Source organism: Acomys minous (genome assembly GCF_964271855.1).
Source record: "Acomys minous genome assembly, chromosome: 2".
Taxonomy (NCBI): domain Eukaryota; kingdom Metazoa; phylum Chordata; class Mammalia; order Rodentia; family Muridae; genus Acomys; species Acomys minous.
This window is the reverse complement of record NC_140484.1, coordinates 42,624,875-42,643,828: the sequence shown is the minus strand read 5'-3', so window position 1 is coordinate 42,643,828 and position 18,954 is coordinate 42,624,875.

The following is an 18,954-nucleotide window of genomic DNA, read 5'->3' as shown; positions in this document are numbered from 1 at the left end:
TGAGAATCTGTAAAAATATTTGAACACTGTGATAAGTAAATGCTGTTTAGTTGAATTCGTCTTTCTGTTTCACTGGACCTCTAATTAAATGATACACACAATAGGTATATAATTTAATATTCTGATTATTTCAAATGTTCTGTTTGAATACTATTCAAGAAACTAGGTGTTTAATCACTGCTGAACTAAATCATAATTTCCACCTCAATCTTTAAATCTCTAATTTCCCAAATGACCTACTTTAAAGCCTTATTTTCAGCATTAAAGAGGCCATTAAACACATTTATGCAGGTAATTAAAAGGCACTGCACAGGACCGGCAGAAAACTATGGCTATATTCAATTGCCCTCTCTTTAAATCAATCAACTAACATGAGCCTGTAATTAACATCCATATGGTGGGAAAGCTCACCTTGGCTAGAAATACAAGCTACTTCTGTTAGCTCTGGACTCAAAATAAATGAAAGTCAATCATGTTTCTCTTTGATATGAGAATCATGGGGAAGGCAAGGCGGAAGAGCAGGTGAGAGCATTTTAAGCAGAGCCAGAGGCTGCATGTCAGTCATCATGATGGGAGGTGAGGGATGTGTCAGGGATTAGGAAAGCCTTGTGGGAACCACGGGAGGCACTTTCCCTGAGAAAAGACTGCTCTTTTGTCCCTGGTTGCCTCATATTACTGATATCTGTCTGCCTTGAACACCTGGCCCCCCAAATACAATATTTAGACTAATCCTTGTTTATTCACTCATAACCATTATTGAACATATTGAATTTAGTGCTTAATTTGGCTTGCTCACAGTAGCTAATCCCAGTAATTAAATTTGGCTCTGTATTTGATGCAAGAATGTGAAACAAAGGGCTAAGAATAGTTAGATGTGACTCATGAAGGAAATGGAAATAACTATCACAAGCAAAAAGGTAGAAAATAGAAAGGAAGAAAGGAGAAAGATAATAGGAAAAGGATGCTGTAGGGAGCTGTCCATCTTCTCTTCAGGATGAAGACAGTCCCGGCTTCTGGGAGCTGCCAATACTTTATAAAGGAACTGCCCTTTGCACATTACCCTGGGTAGAAGAAAGCTTCCTCTCCCAGGCCTATGGCTTCCATTTCCAGGAAGAGCCTACAGCTGCTGACTGACAAACACAGGGCACAAAGATTTAGCATGCACATTTTGATGGAGAGTATCTCCTGAAAGGCTGCCCCAGCTTCAACGCTTTAATTGACTCAGCAAACATTTAGGTTGCAGCCCTCAGCGATTCACTTTTTTCCTCTGCCCTGTGACCTTCCCTAGCTTCCTTATAAGAGCTGTTAAGCAAGTTAATAAGCAAGATAATGCCCTATAAACTTCCTGCGTGCAAAGCTGCACCTCACACTCTTTTCCAGTGGAACTGGTGACAGCATGTGGACAAAAAGAGAAAAACACAATCCTTGAGAATTTGAGCAACAATTATATCCTTTTTGTTAAATGTGCGCTAAATCCTGCTGATGAACAAAAAGGAAGACACAAAGCATTAAAATTTTTTGATTCACGGAGTCATGGTGTCTAAATACTTGTAATACCCAGGAGTACTCTCTCAAAAATGTGATGTCATCACTGGGCTGCAGAGATGGCTCAGAAACGAAGAATACATATTGTTCTGCCTGTGCTCTCAAGTTCAATTCCCAATACCCACACTGGGCAATTAACAACTGTAACTCCTGGTGCATGGGATCCAATGCCTTTGGCCTCTGGGGGCACCAGCGCTCATATAATACCTATGCACAGACACACTGCCATAGACATATAATTCAAAACAAAGTGTTTTCTAAAAATGAATTTGATATCACCCAATGGAAATTAATCTGGAATCTACTTGGAGCTCAGTGGAGAAACCACTCTCCTGGACAATTTCACAAAATTTTCAGCTATCTTGGGCTTCCATCATGCGAGTGGTTGAGTTGTGATCAAGCATGTTCAGGGTTGTGTGGCCTTAGGCCATATGAGTGATTCATATTGTGTACATTTCAAAGGCTTGTATGTCCCTACACTAGAAATTCTAGAAGTTCTGTGCCTTAGCCATGTAATAATCTAGTAGATTAATTTAAAATACTGAAATGTAGTAGTTTGAGTGAGAACGGACCCCATAGTCTCATATATTTGAATGCTTGGTCCCCAGTGGGTGGAACTGTTTGGGAAGGATTAGGAGGTGTGGCCTTGTTGAAGGAGGTGTGTCATTGGGGGTAGATTTGAAGTTTTAAAAGTCCATGTCATTCTCAGTTAGCTCTCTCTGTCTTGTGATTGTGGACCAGATGTGAGCTGTCAGCTACTGCTCCCATGCCATGTTTGCCTGCCTGCTGCCATGCTCCCCATCATGATGGTCATGGACTTTCCCTCTGAAACTGTAAGCCCCAATAAACACTTTTTTTTCTATAAATTTCCTTGATCGTGATATCTGTGGTAGTTTGAAATAGGAATGGCCCCCATAGGCTCTTGTGTTTGAATGTTTGGCCCATACACAGTGGCCTATTTGGAGGTGTGGCCTTGTTGGAGGACTTTCATCACTGTGGAGGCGAGCTTTGAGGACTTATAAGTTTACGTCTGGCCAGTGTATCTCCCTCTCGCCCTGCTGCTGCTGCAGATCAAGATGTAGAGAGCTCAGCATCTTCTCCAGCATTATGTCTGCCTGCATGATGCCATGTCTCCTACCACAATGATAATGGACTGAACCCCTGAAACTGTAAGCCAGCCCCAATTAAATGTCTTCCTTTATAAGAATTGCTGTGGTCATGGTGTCTCCTCACAGAAATAAAACACCAACTAAGACAGTATCTTATCATAGAAATCGAAAAATAACTAAGACATGAACTAACAGCATCTATGGTAGGTGTCAGGAAATTGTAAAATCTTGCTCCCTGTTGTGTGACTATTTCTAGTAAATTGGCACGTTCCCTCCTGGAGTGGAGTATGTCCTATTGAAGTGATCAATAGAGACCATCTCTTGTCTCCAGTTAGGTTTTCATCCCACCCTCCTCCATGAATGAAGTGGATAGTGAAGGCTACATGGTGGGGTGGACTATTGTCAGTTCAGACAAACAAACCTAATAAATCAATACATTGTCAGGCAGGATTTAAATGAAATAGATTTGAACTTTTGGTAGCAGATGGATGCTGGCAGATAGCAGTTACAGTTCTGAGAGGTGGTACAGCGCTGGGAAGTGTTTCGGCCTTGGGAAGTGTTTGAGATCATGTACATCTTTAGAGCATTAAGTCTCAAGCCTGAAGCTGCAGTTCTGAAGGGCTGGATGTAGCCGAGGGGATTTCCCTCTCCTGCAACCATAGGTGATGACCCAGCGGCTAGCCCATGGGAACTCCCTGCCCAGGGCAGAAGCATCAAAAATGGGAAAACCTTTGAGGAGTCTGTCTTCAGGAATGCTTGAGGCAATCTTTAATCTTCTGGCTTCCTCCTGTGAAAAGAGAAGAATCGTCTGGGGTCAAGGCCCCCCAGGATCTGGCCTCCCAAAGCTTCCTTGTCTTCTTCCTTCAAGTTCTTGATGCTTTTGCCTCTAAAACCACAAAGTGTCCCAATTTATAAGGTGCCAGCCAGTTGGGTACTGATTGAGGGAGTGTAATAAATAAGGTGAAGAAGAAATAGGATCAATGGGAGAAAAGCTGTCAGGGTGAGTGGGTAGGGTGGTAGTTTGGGGTGGAGGGCAGAAAAATTGTGAGCCTGCCAAAAGTTGCCACAAACTCAGGATCAGATCTACAGGTCTCTGTGCAGAGATGGGGAACTTTGCAAGGAAGTTTCCATTTGTTCCCAGGTGCCATTATGATCTTTGCTGGCTACACTTGCTGCTTCTATGCGTGAGACATCTGCATGTCAGTTTTGTTCAGCTACAAAAATTTTAAAAAAAGAATCAACGGTCTGTTCTTTGTGATTCTTTCAGTCTCAGGCCATGAGAGTGTGGGCTGCAAGGAAATGCCATGTAGGTAAGTTGTCACTCTTGTTGGCGTGGGCTTTTTGGTTCTGTATGATGGTTTAAATGAGAACGACCCCCAGAGACTCATATATTTGAAACTTGGTCCCCAGTTGGTGGAACTGTTTGGGAAGGATTAGGAGGTGTAGGCTTCTTGGAGGAGGTGTGTCACTGAGGGTAGACCTTGAGATTTCAAAATCCCATACCACTCTGAACTAGGCTTCCCTCACACACACACCCTCTCTCTCCTCTTCCCCCTGTCTCTGCCTCAAGGTTATTGCCTCAGCATGTAAGCTGTCAGCTACCTACTGCTCTAATGTCATTCCTGCATGCCTGCTCCCATGATTCCTGCCACGGTCATGGACTCACGGACTTTGAAATTATAAGCCCAATTAACTTTTTCTTCTATGAGTTGCCTTGGTCATGATGTCTTAGCACAGCAATAGAAAAGTAACTAAAACAGTGGTATGCCTTTGAATGGTACATGTCCATGTTGCTAATCTCTCTCAAGATTCTGTGAGTAGTCCCAATAAAACTCACTGGTTCACTAAGGTAGACTTGGGTAGAATCGTTTTTGTTCTCTTCTTGGTGTCCAATATGAGGTGATATTCATTCACTCCCACCCCAAACATGCACCCAAGGAAAAGTCAAGCAGTTGGAACCTGAGCAGGGACTGAGAAAACCAAGGGTCCTGCAGTGGATGCTGAATTATGCAATGGAGGTTCATTCATGTGAGGGTAGAAGTTCCAAGGGGGCATGTCAATATGGCTATGTTTCCCCCTGTGGTTTGGTGTGCTTTCTTGACTGCATGCTCCTTGTGAGGGGTGATAAGATATGTGTCCAAGGCCAAGCCATTTGAGAGTGGAGTATCCTTGGAATGAATCACAGGACAGCCATCTTTCTCTTAGCATGCCTCTTTAATGAATGAGACTTATCATCAAGTATGGACTACAGCCAAAACTTTAATGGGCTAGAGACTGTATGGAAGTCCCTGAAAATATGAAATAGGATTGCTACCAACCGGTGGTATCACTTATGTGTGGCCTTTATTGTGGCTGATAAGACTGCAACTGAGGCTCAGCCATCATCCCTGAAAGAACTTACCCACATAAGGGAGGAATTACAGTAGGAAAAAAGGCACAAAGATGCCGTCTACTGCATTAGCAGCTGATTTCACAGTGAAAGTAGGAAAAAGGGAGGAGGAGATGGGGGTATTGGTTTGCCTTTTCTTACCTTGGCCAGATCCAAAGACAGAGAGTACAAATTATATAATTACCTGGCATCCAAAAACCTCGGAACCTCTGGGAAGAGATAGTGAGGGAGAAGGAAACCCAGTAGAAGTGATAGAAGACAACTCCTCATTCCCAACCTTTCATAGAGAAAAGGGGAAACTCATGATGCAGCGTGCAAACGGAGCCTCGGTAACAGCAGCGGTACCCAGGGAATGCTCTGCCTTTGCATTGCTTGCATTGGGAAAGACTTTAAGCAGTGAAAGGGTTATCCTGTCTTGTGAAGCTATAAGTAATGGAAGTAGATGGGATCAATGAAGTGCCAAAGATGTGGGGAAAACTGAGCAAAAACTATGCGTTCCTCATTGGACTGCATACCCTGAGATGCTATGCAGGAAATCAGTCTCTGATGAACTGGTTTATGTGAGACACTTTAGAGCCACACTTGATACCTCTATGAATGGCAAAGACTGGAAGACAATAGAGGAAAGCCAGGAGTTACAGTGAAACTGGACGTGGGAGAGGCTGTGTGTGATGCCTAGTTCACTGGGCCAGATAGGAGGCTTAAGGAAGAGGTTGGCGCAGTAGAAACCTAAGGACTAGAATGGGGGATTTGTTGGCTTTGCTGAGTTCCATGGTAGAAGATGATTTTTATGAGGTGGAAGCGACTTTGGTGGATCTGAACAAATTAGATTGGAGTGTTAAGTGAGGTTTGTGAAATGTTGAGGCAGTCAAGAGCTGGGTGAGATGAAGGTAATACATACAAACGGGTCTGTCTGTGTCACTCAAAGACAACTGTGACAAGATTTGTGTTGAGTTGAAGTTTCTTGGGGAAAAATTAACAAACATACAAATGCTGTGTTAGCTTCTGGAAAGCTTTAAAGTCTGAATAACAATTCACAGAAGTGATAAATGATCAAACAGTTGATACATGTGGTGGGCTTTTTTTTTCATGTTGTATTCATCTTTTTGACATTTCATTTTCTTTCCTTTCTTATTTGTTTGTTTGGTTTTTTTTTTTTTTGTTTATATATCCTTAGCCTTCTAAAAATCAACTGACTTGCTTGGAGCCGCCGATGCTAGGTCTTCAGAGATGTTGTCCAACCTTTGTTTTAAAAAAAAGGGTTTGTTATATAATATAATACTAGCCCATTGAGTGTCTTACAGATTTAGAAAATATTTAAAACAGCAGTAAAACAGAAGCTAAAGTATGAATGATTGTACTGTACAAGCATTAAAAATGCACTCCTAAGAGACATATGGTTTTGAATGAAAATATCAGTGACACGGTGTGCTACCTCCCTATGAGTTGTTGGTCGGTGAGGCCCCTGAGGATACTGCTAACATTGTTTGTTGCCAGAACTACATGGCAGGTCTCTTTTGTCAAAGACTTACCATATTTTGGTTACAGAACATGAAGAAATCAAGCTGTGACTGTGGAACCTCTATTCTTTCTGATTGGCTTTCATAATGCTAAGAGCTGCCATGCAGACTCCCTGAGGAGAATTATCACTACAAATCCTGCTATGGATCTTGCATGCTATGGTGCCAGCCTAACATGGGCCCACTGCGGCAATCATGGCATCAATCTTGTAACCAACTGTTTGCTGACTGGACTCAAGGTCCACATCACAGAAGGTAGCTCATAACTGGAACTGTAAACAGCAAAATTCTATAAAGAAGTGGGTCATAGATCCTAGTAAGGTGGCAACTGCTATTATTTTGATGCGATATGCCTGTCAAACTGATTTCTAAAATATTTGTGTTTAAACTTCTGGATTACTGTTGCTGCTAATCTTGGCCATGGAGGGAAACTTGTTGTTTTGGCTTTTGTGTTTTTCAATAGGCAATAATTACTGCAGAGGCTTATAACTAGCCAAGCTCATGAGAATAAGTGACTCTTTAGGCACCGTGTCCAATTCTTAGTTATAAATGAAGGAAAATAAGCAGACATTTGAAATTTCCACTCTCAAGAACACGGGAGTCTTATGTCTAATAAAAAAAAAGGCATAGAATGACTATAAGAGCCATAGGCTAGGGTAGGATGTTATGTAGCAATTTCTCTTCCTTGAAACATTCTTTTCTCTAGGGAAAGAGGAAGTTTGTAAGACTCAGGAAGTAAATGAAACTTATGAGACTCAGAAAGTTCCTAAAATGTCTGAGATCCACAAAGGCCCTCCACAAGGTTATATATATAAGCAGTAATAGAGTCTAAGGAAGAAGAATATCCTGTTGGCCCACTTGCCTGTAACTTGTGTAAGGAGCTACAGGAACCCACTTTTTGTAAATTGTTTTTCATACTGGTGTGGGCTTTTTGGTGATGCCATTGCTGATTCATTCAAGATCCTATAAATAGCCTCCCACCCACCCACATTTCTGAAATTAACTTCAATAAATTCACTAAGTTATACTTGGGTGAATTTGTTTCTTTGGTGTGTTATCAGTGCTTCATCTGGGGTAAATAAACATTTGTTGTTAGCTATCTATCAGCACAAAAATAACCTCTTAAATTTTCTTCCAAGTAAATCCTTGATACTTTGTAGACCCTTTTCTTATTCATTTACCAGAGAAGAAGACCATTAGGATAATACAAATAGAAACTTTTCCTGTGTGTTGTGTTATCTCCTAACTATCTTATCCCCCCCCTCCCCCACAGCCTGGTCTATCTTGTCTTAGATTGCTTGCTTTTCATTTATTTTCTTCTCTTTTTTCCTTAATTAATTAATTAGGTCTTCTGTTTTCAGTGTGCTAGCACATGCCTGTAACTCTGGCACTTGAGAAACTGAGGTAGGAAGTTCATGTGGTTGAGGCCAGCCTGGGTTACACGATAAGACTTTATCTCAATTTTTAAAAATCAGTATGCATTAAATATACACAGGTTTTATTATAAGATTTACATCCACATGTGATGCAGTATCTGATTATATTCAGCCCATTCCTTTTGTTTCTTTGAGCACAACTACTAACAAACCACAAACAACCTCCTTACACAACCAACAGGCCCCTCTCCACTACCTACTGGGGCTCTAGCATTTATACACCCTCTGAAAATTCCCAGAATTCCAAACCATACAATCACAGAAATTATCTGCAGCTGACAAAACTACACCTGAGGTTAAAGCAAAAATATATTCTTATAGCTAGGCGCTGTGGTACACACCTTTAATCCCAGCACTCAGGAGGCAGAGGTAGGCAGATCACTGTGAGTTCAAGGCCAGCCTGGATTACAAAGCAAGACCAGGACAGTTAAGGCTGCATAGAGAAATACTGTCTTGAAAAACAAACAAACAAACAAACAAACAAAGTATATATATTCTTATACTATTTCTGTGCCTTTTATTTAAAACAAGATTCTAGAATTCTCACTACATATAACTTCACCTCAATTCCTTTTTTTTTTCTTCTGTCTTTCTGCCTCCTGTGTGTGGATGAAAATGTGATCAGTCAGCTCTCTACTCTTGCTTGTATGCTTTCCCTCACTGCTGCTATGCCTTCCTCTTCTGGTAGACTCCACATATCTGGAACCAGAAGTCAAAATAAATCCTTTATCCATTAGTTGCCCCAGAGATATTTTATTATAACAACAGAAAACCATCTAATACAAAAATTGGTACCAGGAGTAGGGTGTTGATGTGATACGCATGACCATAAGGCTTTTATGCATTTTGTGGGAGAGTTTGAAATTTTGGATGGAGAAACCATTGAATGTTGGAGGCAGAGATTAATGAGGTAGTCTACTGTGATCCTGAAAGATATGACTCCTGAAAGAAATGCAGACAGTAGAGGCTTGGCTTGTGAGATTTCAGAGGATAACAAGGACTCCATCAGAAACTGGGCCAGGAGACCTTCTTGTAATATTTTTAAAATTTTTATTAATTTATTCAGATTACAACTAAATTGTTATCCCATCACTTGTATCCTCCCATTCCCCTCCCTCCCGATATCACCCTATTCCCCTCCCCTAGGTCTATGACTGAGGGGGACCTCCTCCCCTACTATATAGTCATAGGCTATCAAGTCTCATCTTGGTAGCCTGCTTATTCTTTCTTTGAGTGCCACCAGGCCTCCCCAGCAAGGGGAGGTAGTCAAATGGAGCACCAGAGTTCATGTCAAAGTCAGTTCCCCCTCTCCATAACTGTGGAGAATGTCCTGTCCATTGGGTAGATCCGAGTACGGGTTCGAGTTTACTACTTGTATTGTCCTTGGTTAGTGCAATAGTTTGAGCAGACTCCCCTGGGCCCCAACCCACCGATCATGATGTTCTTCTTGTAGGTTTCTAGGACCCTCTGGGTCCTTCTATTTCCCCATCTCCTATATTTCTCTTACCTAGAGTCTCAGTAGGATGTCCTCACATCTATCCCAATCTCCTAGTAAGAGAAGACTTTCATGTGACATGTCTCTTGGGCTAGTGTCCAATTATAAGTGAGTATATACCATCTGAGTCTTTCTGCTTCTGGGTTAATTCGCTGATTGTGATAATCTCTAGTCCCATCCATTTGTCCACCTTCTTGTAATATTTTAACAAAGAATTTGGCTTTATTATTTCTGCTCATGTCTGTTGACACTAGTTCTTAAACTCTGTTTTATTTGGGGGTAGTGAATCCTCCATCTCCCTTCCATCAACCCCTTAAGCCTGGGTAAGAGAGAAAGAAGGTTTGTGGAGAGAGGGGCACAGACTCCTTTGCTTCTCTTGCTTGTTTAGGGTCAATTGGCTTTTTAGGGGGCAATGCCAATCTCCATCAACAGCAAATGCAGAGAGCAGTCTCCTCTGAGATGCCGCATTGAAACATTTCTCTCCATCCACCACACAATCCATCTCTGGTCTCTCTAAACTGCTACATGTCACATGTCCCACCGCATGCCACATTTCTCTCTCCGGGCTCCCCCATTTGTCTCACTCAGAGTCCTAAACCATGCCCTTCTCTGTGCTGCACAAGAGAGGCTGTTTACCAGATGGCAAAGACCATACCCTACAAGGAGGCAATTATCAGCTATGAACAAACTAAAGCCCAAACTAAAATCCCACACTTGGGATTAAAACAAAAACATGTTTACATAACATAACTGAGTTTTCAAAGAAATCAAAGCTTCCATTACACACGTCCTGGGAATTTTCATGAAACAGAATTAAAAAGTAATGAATTGAACTATTTTATGAAGTCAGTTGTTTCTTTCTACTTTGTGGGTCTTAGTAATTAAACTCAGATTGTCAGGCTCGGGAGCAAGAGATTTTACTTGTTGAGCCATCCTGCTGGCTCTAGTCCCATATTTTTTGTTGCATATAACCTGAGATCCTTATTAGTCCAGTGTTGTTAAACTATCATATGTCCATTAAGACTGAATTTAGTGTTTTAAGAGAAAATATGAGTAACTGGCTCAGATGAGATAGTTCTATATTTATGTCAATTATAATGAGTGTGTTAGAGTCATGGTTCTCAGTGATTTTTTTTTTACATCTTTCTTCATCAAATCGAGCCCTGGACCTTCATCCTCACTAAGCTCAGGATCCACGAGAGCTTCCTGAACCCCTGTCATCATTCATGTTTGTTCTTTGAGCAGGAAGACAAAGGGCAAAAATGGAACGGAAGGGGATCTGTTTGTCTGGGGCTTGTGTGAGTGATTTCCTCAGACTTGAGTCAGTCATCTTTAAAGACCATTTCAGAAGTTTGTCAGCAAATTTACACATGTATTTCCTTGGTTACTAATGTATGAAAAAAAAAAAAAGGAGAAATAAAATCTGTATAATCTCTGATGGCATTTGATGGCAATTCCTGAAAAAAAAGTAGAAGGATGCATGAGACGGCAGCAAATAGGCTTTGCACAGGCTAAAAGAAAAGTCTCCTATAAAAATTAACATAAAGGAAAAGAAGAAGGAATGGCAACTGCTGACCAGGGGTTCTGGTATGGAAGAAACAGTACACGGTAGGAGCTGAGATAGCCAGGGAGAGTCATATGTCCTCTGAGCAGCTCAGCCATGTCCCGTCATTGCCATGTGGAAACAGAGTCCATGAGGGTCCTGTGCTCCCGTTTTCTGTCAGAATATGACAATCTGGATTTTTATGTGAACTCCTTAGTTTAAAATAACATTTGCATTTTAATAAATGCTACATCTGGGACCTGTAATCCCCACCAATCCTCCAATTTTCGATCTCCCATCAAGAGCCACCTGTTTTACTTAAGACAACATCTTAGAAAACATTATCATAATTAAGAAATGGTCTCTATGACTTTGACATTTTGTAGGTGAGAGGAGGAACTTGAAATAAAGGAGGATGTGAGCAGGGAAAGTGTTATCCTCAGATGCCAATCAGCTATCTATTCTGTTCTTCTCTGTGATAGCCAGGAGAGCCTTTCTGTTAATGTAGGATAGATATTATTTTTTAAAGCCACAACTCTGTTTAATCAACTCCTCTCTGCTACATATAAATGTAGTCACAGAATTCACCATTCCGTTCTGGACCATTTATCCATTTCTTGCAGTTTTCTAATTTGGCCAGCAGGTGGCAGCAAGTATTGACCAGAAGAGCTAGCCAATTTACACCTTCAGAGTTATGATTTTTCTTTGACCTGCTTGCTTAAACAACAACAACAACAACAACAACAACAACAACAACAACAACAACAAAATTGAAGGAGGGAAGAGAACAAAGGTGTTCTGAGGGTGCTTAGGCAACAAGTGCCAAACAGCAGCTGCATAGAAATAATTACTTTTCTTATATTTTGCAGAGCAGTAATAATTACTTTTCTTATATTGTAGACCAGGCTACCCTCAAACTCACAGCAATCTGCCCACCTCTGCCTCCCAAGTGCTGGAATTTTAAAGGTGTGCTTTTTTTTTTTTTAAAGGCAAGGTCTCATTTTTGTTTTTTGTTTTTGATTTTTGTGTTTTTTGAGACAGGGTTTCTATGTGTAGCATTGGCTGTCCTGGACTCACTTTGTAGACCAGGCTGGCCTTGAACTCACAGAGATCTGTCTGCCTCTGCCTCCAGAGTGCTGGGGTTACAGGCATGCACCACTGTGCCCACCTAAGGTCTCATTTTTTAAAAAAAACTCAGATAGCTCAAACTTATGATTCTTCTGCCTCAGCTTCTCAAATGCCATTACTGTATGTTTTATTTAAAATTCTAGGAGCGAGGAGACATCTCAGCCTGACAAAATGATACATATTTAAGGAACTCAAATGATAATTACCATATTTGACCTTTACGTACATGTATCTGTTATCACACTGCCCCTACAAATATGTATAAATATAGCTCAGTAAGATATTCCTAAGGGAAAAAAAGACTTAAGAATTGAAAGAGATTTACACTGGCTTCCCCAATTACTTCTTGCACTGGCTTATCCTTCAGAAAGGATCAGCATGGGGGACTGACCATATGAAAAAAATGCGAATTTTTAAATTCATTGCATGATAATACAGTGTGCCAAACAAGGGTTATTTACTTTATTCCTAACTCTGAAGGCTATTCCTTAATAAAACTTCAGATGTGTGTTGCCTCTTTGGGTAAAGATACAGCAACATTGAGAGATGAAGAAATGGACACGAAATCTTTATATTGTGGATAACTCCCATACTCATTTAAACCACCTCCTTAAGATGTGTTGGTGCTGGTGCTTCTCCTCTCCCTCCTCTCCCTCCACTCCCTCCTCTCCCTCCTCTTTCTCCTCTTCCTCCTCTCCCTCCTCTCCCTCCACTCCCTCCTCTCCCTCTTCTTCCTCCTCTTCCTCCTCTCCCTCCACTCCTTCCTCTCTCTCCACTCCCTCCTCTTCCTCTTCTTCCTCCTCTCCCTCCTTTGTAACCAGGAATTTACCCAAAGCTGCCTTGCACTTGCTGAACAAATGTTTTATACTTCTCAGCTGCATTCACAGCTGCTGCCCACTCCCACCCACCCTCCTCACTCCCACCCACCCTCCTCCCTCCCACCCACCCTCTTCCCTCCCACCCACCCTCTTCCCTCCCACCCACCCTCTTCCCTCCCACCCACCCTCCTCCCTCCCACCCACCCTCCTCACTCCCACCCACCCTCTTCCCTCCCACCCACCCTCCTCACTCCCACCCACCCTCCTCCCTCCCACCCACCCTCTTCCCTCCCACCCACCCCTCTTCCCTCCCACCCACCCTCCTCACTCCCACCCACCCTCCTCACTCTCACCCACCCTCTTCCCTCCCACCCACCCTCTTCCCTCCCACCCACCCTCTTCACTCCCACCCACCCTCTTCACTCCCACCCACCCTCTTCCCTCCCACCCACCCTCTTCACTCCCACCCACCCTCTCACTCCCCACCCACCCCCTCACTCCCACCCACCCTCCTCACTCTCACCCACCCTCTTCCCTCCCACCCACCCTCTTCCCTCCCACCCACCCTCTTCACTCCCACCCACCCTCTTCACTCCCACCCACCCTCCTCACTCCCACCCACCCTCCTCACTCTCACCCACCCTCTTCCCTCCCACCCACCCTCTTCCCTCCCACCCACCCTCTTCACTCCCCACCCACCCTCTTCCCTCCCACCCCACCCTCTTCCCTCCCACCCACCCTCCTCCCTCCCACCCACCCTCCTCCCTCCCACCCACCCTCTTCCCTCCCACCCACCCTCCTCACTCCCACCCACCCTCTTCCCTCCCACCCACCCTCCTCACTCCCACCCACCCTCCTCACTCCCACCCACCCTCCTCCCTCCCACCCACCCTCCTCCCTCCCACCCACCCTCCTCCCTCCCACCCACCCTCCTCCCTCCCACCCACCCTCCTCCCTCCCACCCACCCTCCTCACTCCCACCCACCCTCTTCCCTCCCACCCACCCTCTTCACTCCCACCCACCCTCCTCACTCCCACCCACCCTCCTCCCTCCCACCCACCCTCCTCCCTCTCAACCCACCCTCCTCCCTCCCACCCACCCTCCTCCCTCCCACCCACCCTCTTCCCTCCCACCCACCCTCCTCACTCCCACCCACCCTCTTCACTCCCACCCACCTCTTCACTCCCACCCACCCTCTTCACTCCCACCAACCCTCTTCCCTCCCACCCACCCTCTCCCTCCCCCACCCTCTTCTCCCACCCACCCTCTTCACTCCCACCCACCCTCTTCCCTCCCACCCACCCTCTTCCCTCCCACCCACCCTCTTCACTCTCACCCACCCTCTTCCCCTCCCACCCACCCTCCTCCCTCCCACCCACCCTCCTCCCTCCCACCCACCCTCCTCACTCCCACCCACCCTCTTCCTCCCCCACCCACCCTCTTCCCTCCCACCCACCTCCTCCCTCCCACCCACCCTCCTCCCTCCCACCACCCTCTTCACTCCCACCCACCCTCTTCCCTCCCCACCCACCCTCTTCCCTCCCACCCACCCTCCTCCCTCCCACCCACCCTCCTCCCTCCCACCCTCCCTCCTCCCTCCCACCCACCCTCTTCCCCTCCCACCCACCCTCTTCCCCTCCCACCCACCCTCTTCCCTCCCACCCACCCTCTTCACTCCCACCCACCCTCCTCACTCCCACCCACCCTCGTCCCTCCCACCCACCCTCTTCCCTCCCACCCACCCTCTTCCCTCCCACCCACCCTCTTCCCTCCCCACCCTCTTCCCTCCCACCCACCCTCTTCCCTCCCACCCACCCTCTTCCCTCCCACCCACCCTCCTCCCTCCCACCCACCCTCCTCCCTCCCACCCACCCTCCTCCCTCCCACCCACCCTCCTCCCTCCCACCCACCCTCCTCCCCTCTCACCCACCCTCCTCCCTCCCACCCACCCTCCTCCCTCCCACCCACCCTCCTCCCTCCCACCCACCCTCTTCCCTCCCACCCACCCTCTTCCCTCCCACCCACCCTCCTCCCTCCCACCCCACCCTCTTCCCTCCCACCCACCCTCCTCACTCCCACCCACCCTCCTCACTCCCACCCACCCTCCTCCCTCTCACCCACCCTCCTCCCTCCCACCCACCCTCCTCCCTCCCACCCACCCTCTTCACTCCCACCCACCCTCTTCACTCCCACCCACCCTCTTCACTCCCACCCACCCTCTTCACTCCCACCCACCCTCTTCACTCCCACCCACCCTCTTCACTCCCACCCACCCTCTTCCTCCCACCCACCCTCTTCCCTCCCACCCACCCTCTTCACTCCCACCCACCCTCTTCCCTCCCACCCACCCCGCTTCCCTCCCACCCACCCTCTTCCCTCCCACCCACCCTCCTCACTCCCACCCACCCTCTTCCCTCACACCCACCCTCCTCACTCCCACCCACCCTCCTCACTCCCCACCCACCCTCCTCACTCCCACCCACCCTCCTCCCTCTCACCCACCCTCCTCCCTCCCACCCACCCTCTTCCCTCCCACCCACCCTCTTCCCTCCCACCCACCCTCTTCACTCCCACCCACCCTCTTCACTCCCACCCACCCTCTTCACTCCCACCCACCCTCTTCCCCTCCCACCCACCCTCTTCCCTCCCACCCACCCCTCCCTCCCACCCACCCTCCTCCCTCCCACCCACCCTCTTCCCTCCCACCCACCCTCTTCACTCCCACCCACCCTCCTCACTCCCACCCACCCTCCTCACTCCCACCCACCCTCCTCCCTCTCACCCACCCTCCTCCCTCCCACCCACCCTCCCTCCCTCCCTCCCACCCTCTTCACTCCCACCCACCCTCTTCACTCCCACCCACCCCCCTTCCCTCCCCACCCACCCTCTTCCCTCCACCCACCCTCTTCCCTCCACCCACCCTCTTCCCTCCCACCCACCCTCTTCCCCTCCCACCCACCCTCTTCCCTCCCCACCCACCCTCTTCCCTCCCACCCACCCACCCTCTTCCCTCCCACCCACCCTCCTCACTCCCACCACCCTCTTCCCTCCCACCCACCCTCTTCACTCCCACCCACCCTCCTCACTCCCACCCACCCTCCTCACTCCCACCCACCCTCCTCCCTCTCACCCACCCTCCTCTCTCCCACCCACCCTCTTCCCTCCCACCCACCCTCTTCACTCCCACCCACCCTCTTCCCCTCCCACCCACCCTCTTCCCTCCCACCCACCCTCTTCCCTCCCACCCACCCTCTTCCCTCCCACCCACCCTCTTCCCTCTCACCTACCCTCTTCACTCTCACCCACCCTCTTCCCTCCCACCCACCCTCCTCACTCCCACCCACCCTCTTCCCTCCCACCCACCCTCCTCACTCCCACCCACCCTCTTCCCTCCCACCCACCCTCTTCCCTCCCACCCACCCTCTTCCCTCCCACCCACCCTCCTCACTCCCACCCACCCTCTTCCCTCCCACCCACCCTCTTCACTCTCACCCACCCTCTTCCCCTCCCACCCACCCTCTTCCCTCCCACCCACCCTCTTCACTCTCACCCACCCTCTTCCCTCCCACCCACCTTCCTCCCTCCCACCCACCCTCCTCCCTCCCACCCACCCTCTTCCCTCCCCACCCACCCCTCTTCCCTCCCACCCACCCTCTTCCCTCCCACCCACCCTCTTCACTCCCACCCACCCTCCTCACTCCCACCCACCCTCCTCACTCCCACCCACCCTCTTCCCTCCCACCCACCCGCCTCACTCCCACCCACCCTCCTCCCTCCCACCCACCCTCTTCCCTCCCACCCACCCTCTTCCCTCCCACCCACCCTCTTCCCTCCCACCCACCCTCTTCCCTCTCACCCACCCTCTTCCCTCCCACCCACCCTCTTCACTCCCACCCACCCTCTTCCCCTCCCACCCACCCTCTTCACTCCCACCCACCCTCCCTCACTCCCACCCACCCTCCTCCCTCTCACCCACCCTCCTCTCTCCCACCCACCCTCTTCCCTCCCACCCACCCTCTTCACTCCCACCCACCCTCTTCCCTCCCACCCACCCTCTTCCCTCCCACCCACCCTCTTCCCTCCCACCCACCCTCCTCACTCCCACCCACCCTCTTCCCTCCCACCCACCCTCTTCCCTCCCACCCACCCTCTTCCCTCCCACCCACCCTCTTCCCTCCCACCCACCCTCTTCCCTCTCACCCACCCTCTTCCCTCCCACCCACCCTCTTCACTCCCACCCACCCTCTCCCTCCCACCCACCCTCTTCACTCCCACCCACCCTCCTCACTCCCACCCACCCTCCTCCCTCTCACCCACCCTCCTCTCCCACCCACCCTCTTCCCTCCCACCACCCTCTTCACTCCCACCCACCCTCTTCCCTCCCACCCACCCTCTTCCCTCCCACCCACCCTCTTCCCTCCCACCCACCCTCTTCCCTCCCACCCACCCTCTTCCCTCCCACCCACCCTCTTCCCTCTCACCCACCCCTCTTCACTCTCACCCACCCTCTTCCCTCCCACCCACCCTCCTCACTCCCACCCACCCTCTTCCCTCCCACCCACCCTCTTCCCTCCCACCCACCCTCTTCCCTCCCACCCACCCTCCTCACTCCTACCCACCCTCTTCCCTCCCACCCACCCTCTTCACTCTCACCCACCCTCTTCACTCCCACCCACCCTCTTCCCTCCCACCCACCCTCTTCACTCTCACCCACCCTCTTCCCTCCCACCCACCTTCCTCCCTCCCACCCACCCTCCTCCCTCCCACCCACCCTCTTCCCTCCCACCCACCCTCTTCCCTCCCACCCACCCTCTTCACTCCCACCCACCCTCCTCACTCCCACCCACCCTCCTCACTCCCACCCACCCTCCTCCCTCCCACCCACCCTCTTCCCTCCCACCCACCCTCCTCACTCCCACCCACCCTCCTCCCTCCCACCCACCCTCTTCCCTCCCACCCACCCTCTTCCCTCCCACCCACCCTCTTCCCTCCCACCCACCCTCTTCCCTCTCACCCACCCTCTTCCCTCCCACCCACCCTCTTCACTCCCACCCACCCTCTTCCCTCCCACCCACCCTCTTCACTCTCACCCACCCTCTTCACTCCCACCCACCCTCCTCCCTCCCACCCACCCTCTTCCCTCCCACCCACCCTCTTCCCTCTCACCCACCCTCTTCACTCCCACCCACCCTCTTCACTCCCACCCACCCTCTTCCCTCCCACCCACCCTCTTCACTCTCACCCACCCTCTTCACTCCCACCCACCCTCTTCCCTCCCACCCACCCTCTTCACTCCCACCCACCCTCTTCACTCCCACCCACCCTCTTCACTCTCACCCACCCTCTTCACTCTCACCCACCCTCTTCACTCTCACCCACCCTCCTCACTCTCACCCACCCTCTTCCCTCCCACCCACCCTCTTCCCTCCCACCCACCCTCTTCCCTCCCACCCACCCTCTTCCCTCCCACCCACCCTCTTCACTCTCACCCACCCTCTTCACTCTCACCCACCCTCTTCACTCTCACCCACCCTCTTCCCTCCCACCCACCTTCTTCACTCCCACCCACCCTCTTCACTTTTTAAGACAGAATCTCACTGACCTCATGCAGGCCTTGAACTTATGATTCTCCTGCCTCAGCCTCCCAAATAGCAGACCATAGGCCTGTGCTACCTGGCTCTGCTGATGGCCAAAGATGCAAATAATGGAATACATATGAGTAAAGGTTACTAGTAAAAAACAAAAAACAAACAAACAAACAAAAACAAAAACAAAACCCAAAAAACTCCTATGTGCTGTTAAGTAAAACTTGGAGTTAAAAAAATTTTTTTTGAAAGTTATGTTACCCATGATAATGGACTTTGTAACTGTTGTTAAGGATAAAAAGAAGCTCCATCTAGTACAGTAAACTGGACTAGATTTGGCCTAGAGAACAATTATTTCTGCACTTTGTTCTTTAAAATAAAAACT